Source organism: Telmatherina bonti (genome assembly GCF_933228915.1).
Source record: "Telmatherina bonti genome assembly, chromosome: 19".
Lineage (NCBI taxonomy): Eukaryota > Metazoa > Chordata > Actinopteri > Atheriniformes > Telmatherinidae > Telmatherina > Telmatherina bonti.
Genome location: NC_136617.1, coordinates 23,987,590 through 24,002,697, shown reverse-complemented (window position 1 = coordinate 24,002,697; position 15,108 = coordinate 23,987,590).

The window sequence follows — 15,108 nt, the reverse complement described above, 5'->3', positions numbered from 1 at the left end:
GACCTGGAAACTGTGGAGCACTTTCAGCTCAGATATGACTTTTAAAAAAGTGCTTTGTACTGTTCCTGTTAATATGCACTTTAAACGTATAGGGGCCAAAGCTTGGATTCCTCTGTGCAAATAAAAATGTGCACGCAAACAAAAAGGGTGCATTTTCAGGTCTGTCATGGATTTCTGCCTTTTTCTCTGCTTGAGGGAAACATTCTTGCGTCAGGTTTGTTCCTTTAGCTACATTGTATCTCCCTCACTAATGGATTCCTCGTCTCCTGTCTCCTTCTCCTCTTTCTTCCCCTGCTTTTTCTCCCATATCATATCCACCCTGAGGGGCTGATTAAAAGGCTTTCTCATAGGGGTGAGGGGAGAATAGAGGAGAGGTGCACTAGTGGAGAAGAGTGGTCCTTATTACCCCATATGTCTGAACAGAGGCGGGTGGAGTGAAGGTCCTCTTCCAGTTAATCAATAGAGATACCGTCCCTCTGCAGTCTCTGTCTCCCTCTTTCCCTCCACCCTATGACTCTCCCATTAGAGATAATGTGTCTGATATTGATACTGTAAGGTCTTGGATCTATGACAGAAATACAGCTGTGTTCTGCTTTGTGAAGCCAGTTCCATGTCAAAGCCCTGTGGTCAACAAAGCAAGCGGAGCCAATGAATTGCTGTTTAACCTGCCTGACTATGTAATACATCCCTAGATTGTGGGTCTTTCATTGTGAGATTTATGACCAAATCAGTAAAATTCTCCTCCATCTACACTATTTTCTGCAGCTTACTGATCAATTAAAAAAGATTTATTTTGGTAAAAAAAAAAATGCTGCAGCATATATTCTAGTGTTGTAGAGAGCTCCAATATCTCTCCTGAAAATGTCTGTAAAAACTTTACTTTTACTTTAATAGCACTTTCTTTAAGCAACGTATCCACGTTATTTAAGTATTTCCAAGAAACTGATGACTCAAAACACTTTCATCTCATGAGACAACAAAAAACAGTTCAAAGTATAACAACAAAATATCCAAAAATTAAAAAAGGTCTGAGTAAAAGTGGCCCACAATAAAGCTAAGATGTCTCTAAAGACTGTAGCTCATATTTTATAAAACTGAATTACTTTATCCTGTGTTAATGCACCAACAGGGTTCAACTTTAGCATGCAGATAAGTTTATTTATTTATTCTTTTGAATTAGACCGTAAATAAATGGATTTGATTAGTTAAAATATTGACAATGCAGGAAAATGTATTCACAGCCAAGCGGAGAGACCTTCATAATGCTGATTTTGTTGAGCCAAGCTACACACCACAAAATGATACAAGCTAGAAGTTGCTGCCAGTTTCTCTTAACCAAATAGTAGTGTAGTTATATTACTCCCAGTTACCCTCTGAAAAGAAAGCATAAAAAAGTGTTTAATTTAAACTGTATATCTTACAATAAACAGCTAAAAAGTGGAAACAAATATTTTAAAATCTTTTAACTGGTTGAAACAACTACAAAATTTGGACTTCCAGTGGCAATGCAGTGTTGATAAACTTCAGGTTGAGAAGAGAACAGTGCAAGGGGCTTTTTGTTTTACTAACAGCCACATAGACATTACTGTAGGAATGATGGAGGATTTGTGGATGATCGCAACTCATGAAAAATGGTATATTTATTCAAAACTGAATAGAAGCAATTACCTTGCTAGACTAGTCTGACTTGAACATGCCATTGTTTACTAGAATAGTGGGGTTATCCCTGTCTCCCCTAGTTGCCTGAGGGTCGTGTGGGAGTTGTACCGTGTGGCTGCAGGGCTCGCAGGGGCCGGAAACTTCTGAGAGATGCCTGGGTTAGCAGTGGGGAGAATGACCTCTGACCTTTATGACTCAGTAACCCCAGGGGTCACAGAGCCGGGGGCTTGGGCAACGGGGAAAGCCTGTAATTGATGTGGAAAGTAAGAGAAGCCTGCGGGGGCTGGGAGCAGAGGGTGGGAGGGACTGAGGGGAAACCTGAAGCCCCAGAGATAGATGGGAGTTGGAGTGCTGATGAGGGTTCTGGTCTGTGTACACAGGTCTATGGTGCTTGTCTGGATCCTGTTGGGGGAGTAAAGTGGCTGCAATGACGGTAGATCAGAGCTCCAACTGTCCGACCACAAGCTAATCTTATTAGTCCAACTGTCTGCTTAACTAAACAGGAATGAAGGGCAAACTTCTGTATAATTTAAGAATAATATTCTGTCAAGTGAATGTAGAAACTTTAACTGATTTATCTGTATGTGGAATGACAAAATTGGCACTATAGCAGTTGGCACAGATGTATTTTCATCTTCAGCCCTGAACAATTTGGACCATTTCAGCAAGAATTTAAACTTGTTGAAAAGACCAAATAGCCCAAGGGGTTTCCACTTGCCGCATTCTGCTGTAATCATCTAACAAGCAGCTGTAGTCTCTTAAGTCTTCTTTCCTAAACTTTGAATTGTGAGCCAAACAAGTATTACTGTTATGATAAGGCTGATTTATCCATATACAGCCATCAAGCTGAATCCTTCTCCCCTTTTGAGGTAGTTGTCACATAATTGAAGTCTTTGCTAGTTTTTGGCAGAAAGTCACAGTTGCTCTTTCTTCAGCTGAAGGTCAGAGGGCAAACTGAACTGCTGGGGCCTGGAGAGGTGGGGTAGATGAGGGATGCAATGGCTGACAGATGTTTACAGAGACCTGACTACATTTCTGTGACCACAGGAAGGTAACACAACTTTGTGTTCATGTATGTGCTCAACCTAACAGCCAACACTGATCAGCCCTATTTACCATTTTAATGGAGCACAAGTGTCTCATACCAAGGACTCAGGCTTTTGTGAGCACCCTCTACGCTCCCCATCCCACAAATCTGTACCCTCCCTAGTGTGGACCAGGTCCCTGACTGCCTCCCTTTCACAGGATTCCTCGGGGCTCCAAAGTCTAGCAGGCTGCTCTCGAGTTACTGGCACAGCAATGCAAAACGTGTCAAAGCTGTTATTTTAGAGAGCCGGGTGCAGAGAGGGAAACTGTGTATGATGTTTGTGAGGGAGGGGGAGATTCAGAGTTTCCTGTCCACATCATAGCACTCTTGAGGATTTCAGCCATGTCATGGTGTCAAACATAAACCTGTCCTCCTGTTGCTCTTAACACACAGAGTCAAAGAAAATAGTTTGGGAGATGCTGGTGGTAAAGACGATCATATCCTTAAATCACCAGGTATTCAGGTGGAGGGTGTGTAGCTGGATTTGTCAATCTATTAATGGTGATAACCCCTGATTTGCTAGCTTGACTACAAGACATTCATGATGTAGAAACAGCTTGGCTTACAGACCAGGTTGCTCACTCCAAGTCCAGGAGTTCCTTAAGGCACTGAGACAATGTTCAATCTCTGTATTTCAGGTGGAAAAACAGCTAATGAACAAGCAAACAATACCTCACTGGAAATAATAACCCCAACACTCACATTAGATTGGCCTGACATAGCATTCAAACCCCATTTAATTTCTTCTCCCAGTGATGGTAAAGCAGCACCTCACCGGTTGTGTTGTAAAATGAAATGGAGTGGAAAGAATGCTTTTCATGTCTACAGAGAGATGTGAAACCGATGACGAATTCACAGCAAAAATTATAATATGAACCTGATGATGATTGAAATGCTTAAAGAAGGATGTTTCACAAGTCCTGGTAAGAGTATCTGTCCTCTTACAAACCAATCTGAAAGGGAAATATGGGTAATACATAAAGACAAAATTTCAAATGTATTCATCTGTGGTTGTTACATGATAGGCTCCAAAAGCACACCCTTTTTCTCTTGTTTAAAGCAACTGATCCCCATAACTAATATCCATGATGGGGCATGCCCCGTGTCTCTTTGGCCTTCATGAGTGACACCATTGTTGAAGGGAGAGTCAGGGTGTGTATGAGGTCAGGACATGGTGCTGGTTTCATGAAACTGTGACTGGGAGAACGTAATGCTGATGAGGACTTTATCCAGTCTGCTGTGTTTACGATGGCAGAAAAGAGACCATGGCGCCCTTTCTTTCCAGACCTCTCCACCCACAGTTTTCTCCTCACTTTTTTCATCTTCCCCAACAGTTTCTTGTCCATCTATGATATTTCTAACATACTGCACAAGGACAGTCTGCAGACAAATCTAATTTCTTTATTCATAACACATTAAAAATAAACATATATAATCAATGAGTTACAGTGCAGGTGCAGATTTAATTTGATAATATTAACATAAAAATTTTAGGACGGATTAAGACGTTAAGAGTTCTTCACAATGCAGACCCCTTTTCTTCACATGATGAAATGTCACTGCAAAATTATCTAAGTTCTTAATTGACAGATATTTGTTATTCTTTTCTCAATTCAGTTTCAATAACAGGCAAACATCTGGGATTATTTCACAGTGAGACTTTGAAAGTCGTCCCAACACCTACAACATGCTGAGATTTCAAGGTGACCATTATAGATTGCTTATGAACTACAAAATCAAAATAAATCCAGTCCAGGGTTAGCAGGAATGATGTGATAAAAAAAACAAACAATAATAACAACAACAAAAAGTAAACAAGCAAACAAAAAAATAATACAATCAAATAATTTACTTAATTTTCATTTTACGAAATAACTGTATTAGATGACCACGTATTCATTGTAAATAAAAATGAAAAGAAGAAAATGAAGTCAGAAAAACATTTTTTGGTTAGTCATTATCAACTTGTGCCTAAATGCTGATTGATGGAAAAAGGCTTAGAATCAGTCCTAATGCGGAGCGTCCAACATAATCTGTAGAAATGCCTTGAGCCAACATGATGACATGGAAACGCATGGCTTCCACAAGCACTGGGCCATTTTTTTTGTCTTTACTGATGATCAAACAGAAATCAGGAGCAGCCAGATGAATTCTGAAGTGAATAGGGAAATACTGTCTGCTACACTCAGCCCCAACTCTGCAGAGAAGTTGCATTTGGGTGCATAGAGTTTCAGTTTTGAGAGGCATTGAACCAAAATATTCAGTAAAATCAATCCAGGAGTAAAATTAGCTGAATTTCACATTTCACTTGCTGAAGACCAAGCTAAGTCAAAAACACTCACAAATAAGTAAAAGCAAAAGTCAGCTGCAAACAGATAACAACAACTTTAATTTTCATGTCTCAGGCTTTAGATCTGAGGCAGTCACTGTCTGTAAAGCTGTTTGATAAATTACAAAAAACTAACAGTTATAGGTAAGTCTTTTTATCCTTTTACATTTGAAACCCTTCAAAAGGGGGACTTTCAATTTCAAAAAGCTGTAATTGAATGTGATTTGTTTTGGCAAAGAGCCAAGTTAACAAAAAGATGTGTCACTCTCACAATATTACTTTATGTGTTTACACAGAACAGCCTTCATTCACCAATGCATTAATAACATTTACAGAATCTAAAATGCACTACATAGAGTGTATTTCAGGACCTCTTTGTTTGTGAATAGTAATGGAAGAGCTCCTAAAAGGAGATGGAGAGTGAATAAATGGAGGATTTTCAGCTTGTTAAACGGGGCATTAGAGGGCTTGTGACTGGGAGTTGTAAGCTATAAAACTGAACACTTCGGCTGCATTCATGTTTTAGTGCATTGGCTCATGGGCTGACAGCTATGCTGTTAGGCCATCGTTTTGGGCCATGCCTTGGGGCATGCTTAACGCTACTCATTTGGCACAGGGGCATTTTCAAGGCTCACCAGCAGCAAATTTAGGGGGGGAAACAGCCATTATATAGATACAATGGCTCCCCTGCACCAATAATAGTTGAAAAGAAAAGAAAAGAAAAAAAAACAATGTATGGACGAGGCATGTTAGACATATATTTTATCTTACTGTTTAATTCTGCCATAGAGACTTTGTGTCTCAGCTTGCCGTGTGTTTTTTTTTTTTTTCATCTGTAAGCTGCCACAGGTTTAAATCTTTTAAACCAGATGTAAAGCACATTGGGTTAGGCCTAGATACGATTCGCCATTAAAGTTTCATAGAAACAAACAGACATGTGTTTGAAATCTGCACATCAGAGTTTTGTATGTATGCACAGGCATACAAGTTTAGCTTTCATGCATGAACACACAGATTTATTATTGTTCTCTAAGCCTGGATGTGTTTTTTGCAGAGCTTAAATGATCTAGGCAGCCATAATGATGTCCGCATGCTGACATATTTTCATATTTTCAGTGAAATATTCCTCTTGCTGCTTTCTACACTCGCAGCACCAAGCCATCTGGAATAACATCTCTTTAAGCTGCAGACCTCAGAGGAGAAACAGATTAGAAAAAATAAAGATAAGAAAAAAAAAAAAAAAAAAAAGAACAGAGAAAGCTGTGCTAAAGGGACATGAGTGCACACCAGTCATCAGCTTGATCAAATTCAGATGAAAGAATATTACTGAATCCCGAAAGGGGAACTTTTAGGTTGGTCGGACACATTCCCCAAACTTCATCATGTTTAAAGTGTAATTGTAAGTTTGTCTGCAATATATAAGAATATTGTTGCTCTGACATGATTTCAGTTCCTGTTTGATACTTTCTGCAATAATTACTTTTGGCTGTGTCAAACAAATATCTTGGTAAATCTAAAAACCGTTTGAAACCTTTATGTCTATAATGCTTGGTCTATAACTTCTGGGAAACTGGAAAAAAAAACAAAAAAAACACGGACACTTAAAAATATAATGTTTAAAGTTGTTAAAGTTGGTAACCATCACATGCTGTGAGGTTACAAACATGTTTGTTTTTTTTATCAAAAGAATTAAGATTGCATTTAAAGAGTCCCATCTAAAGATTTTACCATACTGTTTTCAGGACAACTAGACTCCCGAAGTGGAAGAAGAAGCTAAATGTTTGTGAAAAGGGTAAAACACAATGCCTTCCAGGCTTCCCACTCAGTTCCCAATAACAGGTGCATATCAATGACAAGAAGTCCTTTGGTGAGCAGCAGGGCAGTGATATTTAAGTTATGTGTAACTGTAAGCAACCATTTGGAACCCTTTGAGCATCCATGCATGGCACTCCAAGAATCTGTGGATTGTCATGGTGTGTGAGCTGCCTCCTGGTTGCTTGTGCCAACGGACAAAGCTGTCAGCAGGAAACACATCACAGATAATGGTCAGGTCATTCAGCAGAACATGCTGTTCTATACAAAGAATGTCTGCATGCCTGTGTAAACTGAAGATCAGTGGGGAGACATGAAGATAATAAGTCATATCTCCAAGGTAAACAGGGAAAACTATGATCTTCAATTACAAATAAAGTCAAGTCATTTAGCCAAACATAAAAATCCCTGATTAAAAAAAAAACTTTTAGTTTAATTATATTTAAAAACTAACATAATCATAAATAAATAAATAAACAAATAATAAAGGATGGTGTGTGAGTTCACTCAATCTCAGTAATGTCAAAGAATCCAATGTTTTAATCCTTCACATCAGTGCGCCTCCTTTTATTTTCTTCCACAACCTCTGAAAATGTTGCCTTTTGACCCCAATATAAAAAACAGGCACAAAGCAGAGAGTAATCTGGCCTCAGAGGGTATAAGTGCAGGAAAAAAAGGGATTTCCTCTATAAGATGATACAGTCATCTGTCATAATAGCTGTCACAGTGATATGGTTCAAGAGTTCCCCTTTCCCATTCGCTGTGCCTGTGCATAGAGCATGTAAGCCTCCCTTTGTGTACACAATTCTCATATCATGACTGAAATGGGAAATACTCCTAACCTTTCAAAAGTATAAGATTATTTTTTCCATAATGTAAAAAACAAAAATCAGTTTAAATAAATGAAAAGTTTTACCTATTGTCATACCCAAAAATTACACAAGATAATTCTGAAGACACATTAAATGAATTCCTGTTGATGAGCTTTTCAACTCCAGAGGTGGATTTGCTCTGCTTATAATCGTTTTCTACATTGCTGCATTCAGTGTTTTAGCTTCAACTTATGGACTGATGAAGCAATGTTCTCATTCAGGATCTTCTAATAGAAGGCACATTTTCTAATTCCCTCAGTCATATCAAGTTACCCAAAGGCAGCAGCCTAAATCTTTGCTTCTTTTTATGACATTCTGGATGTATAGTTACTGTAAGGGCACCCGTACCCATATATAGTTTGATTTCATCTCTTAAGTAGTCTTCAAAAGTGGTTTTTGGGCTAAATACAAATTAATTATAAAAAGATATCTATTTTTGCGTCTTAGTTTTTTCCTTTTTTTTTTTTAAATTGACATGGTTTTCACAAAGTACCTGTGAGTAGTTGGCATCTAACCTGTGTGAGAGTGCTCTTGGTTTGGAGAAACATGGAGGAATTAAAGTCAGGCTTACTCAGGAGAAACCCCCCCATCTAAAACAAGGCAAGGCAAGTTTATTTATATTGCACCTTTCATGTACAACACAATAACTAAAAACTAAAAAATTAAAAGCAGTTCAAGGAAGAAATTTTATTTTTTATTTATGTATTTATTTTACCAGGCATTACTTTTGTGAAATTTGTTACATTTATTAATGTTGTCAATAAATTTTTGTAACTATAATCTTTCTTATAACTCTTCTCTCAGAATAAATGTTTATCTAAACCTAAAGCGCTCTAACTACTTACTTTTCCGCAAATAGGTCCACAGGTAATAGAAGACACAGCATGTTTTATAGTGATTCTCAAGCCTTATCGACAACATTTTGCCTTTTCACCACAAGCCACATTCAACACACAGCACGACTTGTTCTTCACACTAATTGAGTTGTCAAACATCAAACCAAGGATCACATTAATTCTTTATACATTCTATAGGATAAGACAATACTTAACTGTCATGAATAAGTAAAGAAAGAACTATGTGATAAAGTTAATCTCATAAATTAAATTCCATAAATACTTTATTCATATTATGCATATTTTAGTGATATTTTTTAAACATTAACTGCGGTTCGGTTGTAAGTTCATAGTTAACCTCATTAGAATCAGCAATCCATCAATTTAGACTGAAACAATTCTGTCTAATGAACAAATACTTTTATTAATCCCACCAGTAATTTTGTAAAGGAATATTTCTAATTGTCCTAACTCAGAAACAGATCATATTGTTCTTAATTTCAGTTGTGAAATATTTTCAGGTTAGTGGTGTACCAATAGGATATCAGTCCTGTCCTGCGTATAAGATTAATGAACTTTTCAAGTCACAAATATATTAAATGCTTCTTTTTGAAGCACACACTGTACACAAAACAACCCTCCACAAGGAAACATTACACTTTTGCTTTAATTTCTGTTTTGATTCCTGCTGCATACAAGAGGTAAAAAGCTAAATCTAATGTTTGACTTGATTGTATGTGTGGGTGTTCTAAAAAAAAAACAAAAAAAACAAAAAACCTCTGCATTGTACTGTGTAAACCAATAGAGATGGACACAGTAAATCATACTCACAAGAGCCAGAAGTGTTTTTCAGCTGACAGTCACTTCATCATCATTCACAGGGCGGGCCTTTGTCGCTTTTGTTTTAGTGACCATGTTAAATTAGCTCTAAACAGATGGGTGCTGTCTTGTTGCCAAGCTGTTTCTGTGTGAGCTATGTGTGTGCGCCAAGGTAAACCAGACAGAGTTTATTCATGTACTTATCTTCATCTGTGTTGTTTATATGTGGCGTAATTACAGCCAAGATGTATGTGCAACACTGCCTTTCCTTGTTGTTTGCCTGTCTGTCTATGATGTGTGCAGATAAGTATGAGTGTGTGTGTGTTCAGATGAAGTATGGATGTTTCCTTGCAAATAACAAGGACTTTTGAGAAGCAAAGTAGAGGGGTGGACAGCCAGTGGATAAGCAAAGGTCATGATGTACAGGCCACCGAGAGTGATTCTGTGTTTCTCGGTTATGATTTTAGACAGAAGAAAGTGTAAGTGTTGTGCTGTTTCCATAGTCTGACTTTCCACATTTAACTTGCATCTGTGTATGTTCTTTGTCAAACGCACAGTTTGTGTATGCATGCATCAAACCTGTTCTTGGATGATGTCACATGCAGCTGCTGCGTGGCTGACAGACAGTTTCCGCACCACAACATGGGGCCCTATGGTCAGCCTGTCAGGCAGATTGGCAGGTGAATGACACCAATGAGAGCCAGCCGTCCCTCCCCCTAGGAGCTAGGCACTGAGTGACAGCCAGTAAACAGCCAGAAAGAGCGTCTCTGAACCTGAAAGTAATCTATTTAACTCACTCTCTTTGGCTTTTTCTGAACAGTGCTTCCCTCTTTCTCTTTTCCCTCGGCCTCCCATTCCTCTTTGGCTCCTTCTCATCTTCTCACCCTCTTTTCAAGTCACCCTTTTTCTTTCTGTCTCTGTGGGTATTTTTCGTTTTTACTAAAGGCCTCTGTGTTTTTTAACTGTCTCCCTTACTCCCCCTCCTTTTCACCCTTTCACTCTATCTGTCATTGCTCTGTGCTGCTTTCTATCATTGTGTCACTGACTCTTAAGAAGCAGCTTGACTGCGTCTCAGTTCTGCCTCTCAGTCAGAATTTCGACAAAAAAGTGTTTTAAACTGAGTATAAAAAGGCAGGAGGTTGTGGGAGAAGGTTGTGTGTCACTGTGTGTATGTACACACAGACGGCTATGAGGGACGGGTGGTATTCCTCTTGTCAGGCAGTTAAATTTTGGCATAAATCGTTCATCTGGCTGTTCTTTAATATGAAGCCAATATGATACACCCAAAATGAGTGATTTCGTGACAAAAAAAAAAAGTTTACTGCTCATCACGTTTTGATTACATTACATGGGTGGAACACTGATGTTCATTTGGCCACAAGAAATCCTTCTCTGTGTATATCTCCACCCTTACCCTCTGGATCTTCACCCTCAACTCCATGCCCCTTCTCTCCCAGCAGATCTACAGAGAGCCCACCCAAGTGCCTTTCAGCATGGCATTCTGCCCTAGGCCCACACTCCCATCTGACCCATGAGCACAGGACCCATTGGCCTGGTCCCCTTTGCACCCGCTGACCCATCACCTTTTGACCCACTGTCCCACGCTCCCTCCTGCTTTGTCATTTGCCACCTCAGCAGAGCACCACCACCCTTACTGGCGTTCAGCCTTGTGAGTGTACCATAAATGTTTATAAAATATGTTATGAAAATGTTCATTTTAAATAGTTGGATGTTAAACTGATATTTTGGGAATGTGTGATCTGGTAGTACTGGAGTTTCAAGCTGGATGTCAAAAGGCTTAGGAAACTCCTTCTTGCTTCTCTCCCTTCTGCCTATCTTCTTCAGGTCTTCCTCCCAATCTCTTTATTACAATATGGTTCTGTCTCATTTGTCCATCACATCCATTCAATCTGTCTTCATCTAGGTGGCATCTGACTCATTTAGTCAGTCAATCTCTTTGCTTCGTAAGTGCTGATGTTGTCTCCAAGTAAATTTCTCAACGTCTGTTTCGGTCTTCTTCTTTGTTGTTTTTCTCTGTGTGCCTTCGTATTACCTTGTGTGAAACTCTTAAGGGTCTTTGTTGTGAGTTCAAATCACCTCCATGGTGACCAGCGCTGACTGACAGCTCTTAAAGAGGTCTCTTCATTGCAGAGGCCAGTAGAGGCAAGAAGGAATGCATGTGTGTGTAAGTGTGTAAAATGGACAGGGCCCATGAGTTTGTGCGTGCGTTTTACATCTGCATGTACAAATTTACATGTGTGAATGGTTTCTGCTCACCAGTGTCTGTCCTCTTTTGGGTTCATTTTTCTTGTCTTGTCTGATGTTTATCTCAGTGACTTACACAAATAAACCAGGGAAGAGTCAATCTAAGCTTCGCAATCAGTGCTGAGTCGTCTACAGTTCTGCAACTACTGTTTGTTTATCCTCCATGTTTCCTTTGAACCCCCCACCCCAAACACACTCAGATATTCAGTATGGGAACTTATATAACCAAAATGAAAAAGGAACCATTGGGAAGGGTTGAATATGTGACGGAGAAAATTAGATTAATGTTACAAAAATGAGGTGAAAAAACAGCCAAAACACTCCAAACTTCACTGATGGATAACAATGAGGTTCATCCAAAGTTATATCACCATGCAGCTTTTGTGTATAAAGGTTATTTCTGTCCTGCTCAGCTTCATTCCAAAGAGAAAACCCTGTAGGCAACTATCTGATGGAGTCAAACAGGGGGAAGCTTTTATGTGAGCATTTTGTTGCAATTATTTCAGTCCTCAAAATACTCAAAATGGCACGACTATGCTCTGCACCTCATGCACTTTATCTTGGCAGGGCTTTTTCGGCAAAGGGTCTCATTACTCTCTGTCAGCCATTAAAGGCGAATATCTGATTTTAATCAAAACGATAACATCAACTGCTCGGTGGAATGGAAAACAGAATTGTCAAAATGAAAGGCTTAGCTTAAACTACCTCAGTGATAACCACAGGCAGGACAAGAAATGGTCAAAGGTTGACCTTTTGATGGACAGGAGTCCTGCAGTTTGACAGACAAACATCTTGGACCTGTGGAGCCTGAAGAATGACAGTTTGAGCTTTAACTTTCCACATTTTTTGGCAATGTTCTGAAGATGGAAATACTTGAAATACGTAAACTTTGTATTAGCCCAAGTTAAACATCAACACTCTTGCAGTCCAAAACTCAAAGCTATACAATAACAGAACCCACAGACATTCCACTGCATCCAGAGAGAGGGCTTATATTATTGCAAAAACACTTCACCATACAAGGAAACCCCAGAAAATACCAATGCATGGCACTGGTATTTTTAACATTTCTTTGGAAATTATCTGGAATAAGGGATAAATGTAGCTCTTTGCCTTCACTTAGCTAAAGTTTGCAAACCACATTACCAAAATACCCAAGTGTCGAAAGAGAAGATTGTTCTGTGGTAGGAGGCTGACAATCAAAGTGGCCATGAGTCTTAGAAAAGCAGCAGGGAAAACCATCTTGAACTCACGGAGGTTACGACTCACAGCAGACTGGTGGTCAGTCATTGCAGTGTTTCATTTTGCAGCGACAGCCTCCAGAATTTTGAAGTAATGGAGGAAAGGATGCAGATGGTCGAAGCAAAAGAGTTCTGTGTTATTTATACTCTTAGACTTGTTATCATGATATCCTTTTGAAGTCAGCAGGCATCCTCTGAAAAGATCCAGCACCATGATTTAGACAGAGATGGAGTGAGAGGCCAATGACAGTTTTTTTTTTTTTAAGTGACACCCTACTGCCCTATCTTGCCCCATCTTGCTGGGCTATCAATCTCTGAGGCATTCTAATTATCCATAATTGATCATAATTGGATTCAATTGGCTTTGATTGGCTGTAATTGAGCCGATGGACTAATCTGATTGAAGATCAGAGGGCTGGAAGTCTTGTGTTGTTTGAGAGTGAGTATTCCCCTGCCACTCTGCTGACCCAAGATGTTCACTTCAAACGTATTTGTTTGCAACACAGCTGATTGCTACCAGTCATTGCCATCTGATTTGGGAATCAAGCTATGAAACATGCTTGTGTTGTACAATTTCCCTCCCAAAGCAGGAAGTTTCAAGCAATTCAATTCTTTACTCTACTGTAGATAAACTCTTTCTCTATGTGGCTACATCACATATACATTCTTGTAGTAAGAACAGTCTCACATGCACACATGAGATGGCCTCAAAGAGAAACTGTGAGGGTGTGAGATGGCAGGACTGATCGTAAGTAAACAGTAATGTAATACAGCACTAATTTGAATCACATTTTCTTGCCCAGAGCTGTCGAATTCCTAATTGTGCGTGAAGCTGTCCAGAAGTCATGCTAAATTATAATATACTGGACAGAAAGGGAAAAGTGACTCTGCAGCAGTTTGATTTGTTCTGACGAGGGACTTTGAGAGGAGGAGAGCAGAGGGAGGAGATGTTGTTTGTGTTGGAGAGAAAAATCCCTCCCGCTCTCCTTTTTTGCTCTTGCTCTCACTGTCTTTTGTTCCCGGTCTTGCTCTGCCCAGTGGCTTGACAGGCAGATGGAAGCGATTATACCGTAATAATAAACCATGGGAGGAAACCATGGGAGAGAAGGCGAGATGACAGAGAAGGAGAAGGAGGAGAAAGGCAGAGACTGCAGTGCACTCACGGGCCAGCACATGTGTCGATCGAGCACGCAGATCAGCGCCTCTGCTCATTTCCATCACCTTGACAGCTCAGACCTACATCAAACTACCAGGAAAGAAATCAAGAATATGTCTTCTACACCCATATTATGCAGTTTCTTTCACCCCAGATGTGAGATCTTTCTTTGATTAGACCTGATTCAGCTCACAGATGGTTCGTACTTTGAGGTTTAATCTTGAAAGATGACATGTGTTCTCTTTAAAAACAACAAAATCATCTCTCATCCCTCCACTGTGTCACGTCTCAACACTGTATGTTTTGCTTTTAGTTTTTGAGCAGAAGTTGGGCTCAGACAGTAGCCTGTCTGCCCTCAGTCACAGTATGTTTAACATCTGCCCTGCAGGCTTGTACCTCTTACAACCTTTCAGCACCTGTTGCATCTCCATGATTTTCTTACACATAAAAAACAGCAAATATCGGTGCCAGCTCTAGAGACGTATCATTTCAGTGTCGTATCTCCATCACACAATGACCAGTGCTCATTTAATACAACATGACAGTCATCACAGGGAGCCCAGTGCGCTGGTTAAATGTCAAACTGGAGCTGCAGGATAGATTTGGTAAAAACATGAAGCACCTGCATGAAAAAAAAACGGTGAATAATGCTGGCATCAAAAGGCAAAAAAGTCGGTTGAAAATAGGGAGAAGTGGTTGGAGCTGGGGGAAAGAAGGTTGAGTGGGTTAATGTGAAGAGTGTGCTTATGCATGAATGTCAGCATGTGTGTGAATGCATCACAGGCAGCTGGTGTGCGGATGAGGGAGAGCGCCATCATCCAGAGGCAACCCCCCCTCTCCTGTAGCCCTCCCCCTTGCCTGTAACCTCTCACCCCTCACCCTAACAGCAGCATAATACGTCTGTTGAGGGACTGGGGTGGGCAAGGTTACTTTCTGCTCACATCAGCATCCTCCCTGTCCTCCAAATTGCCTTTGGAAGTAATGTGCCATGAGTGAGTGGTTGGTATTCTCCACTTCATCTGTTTTCCATAG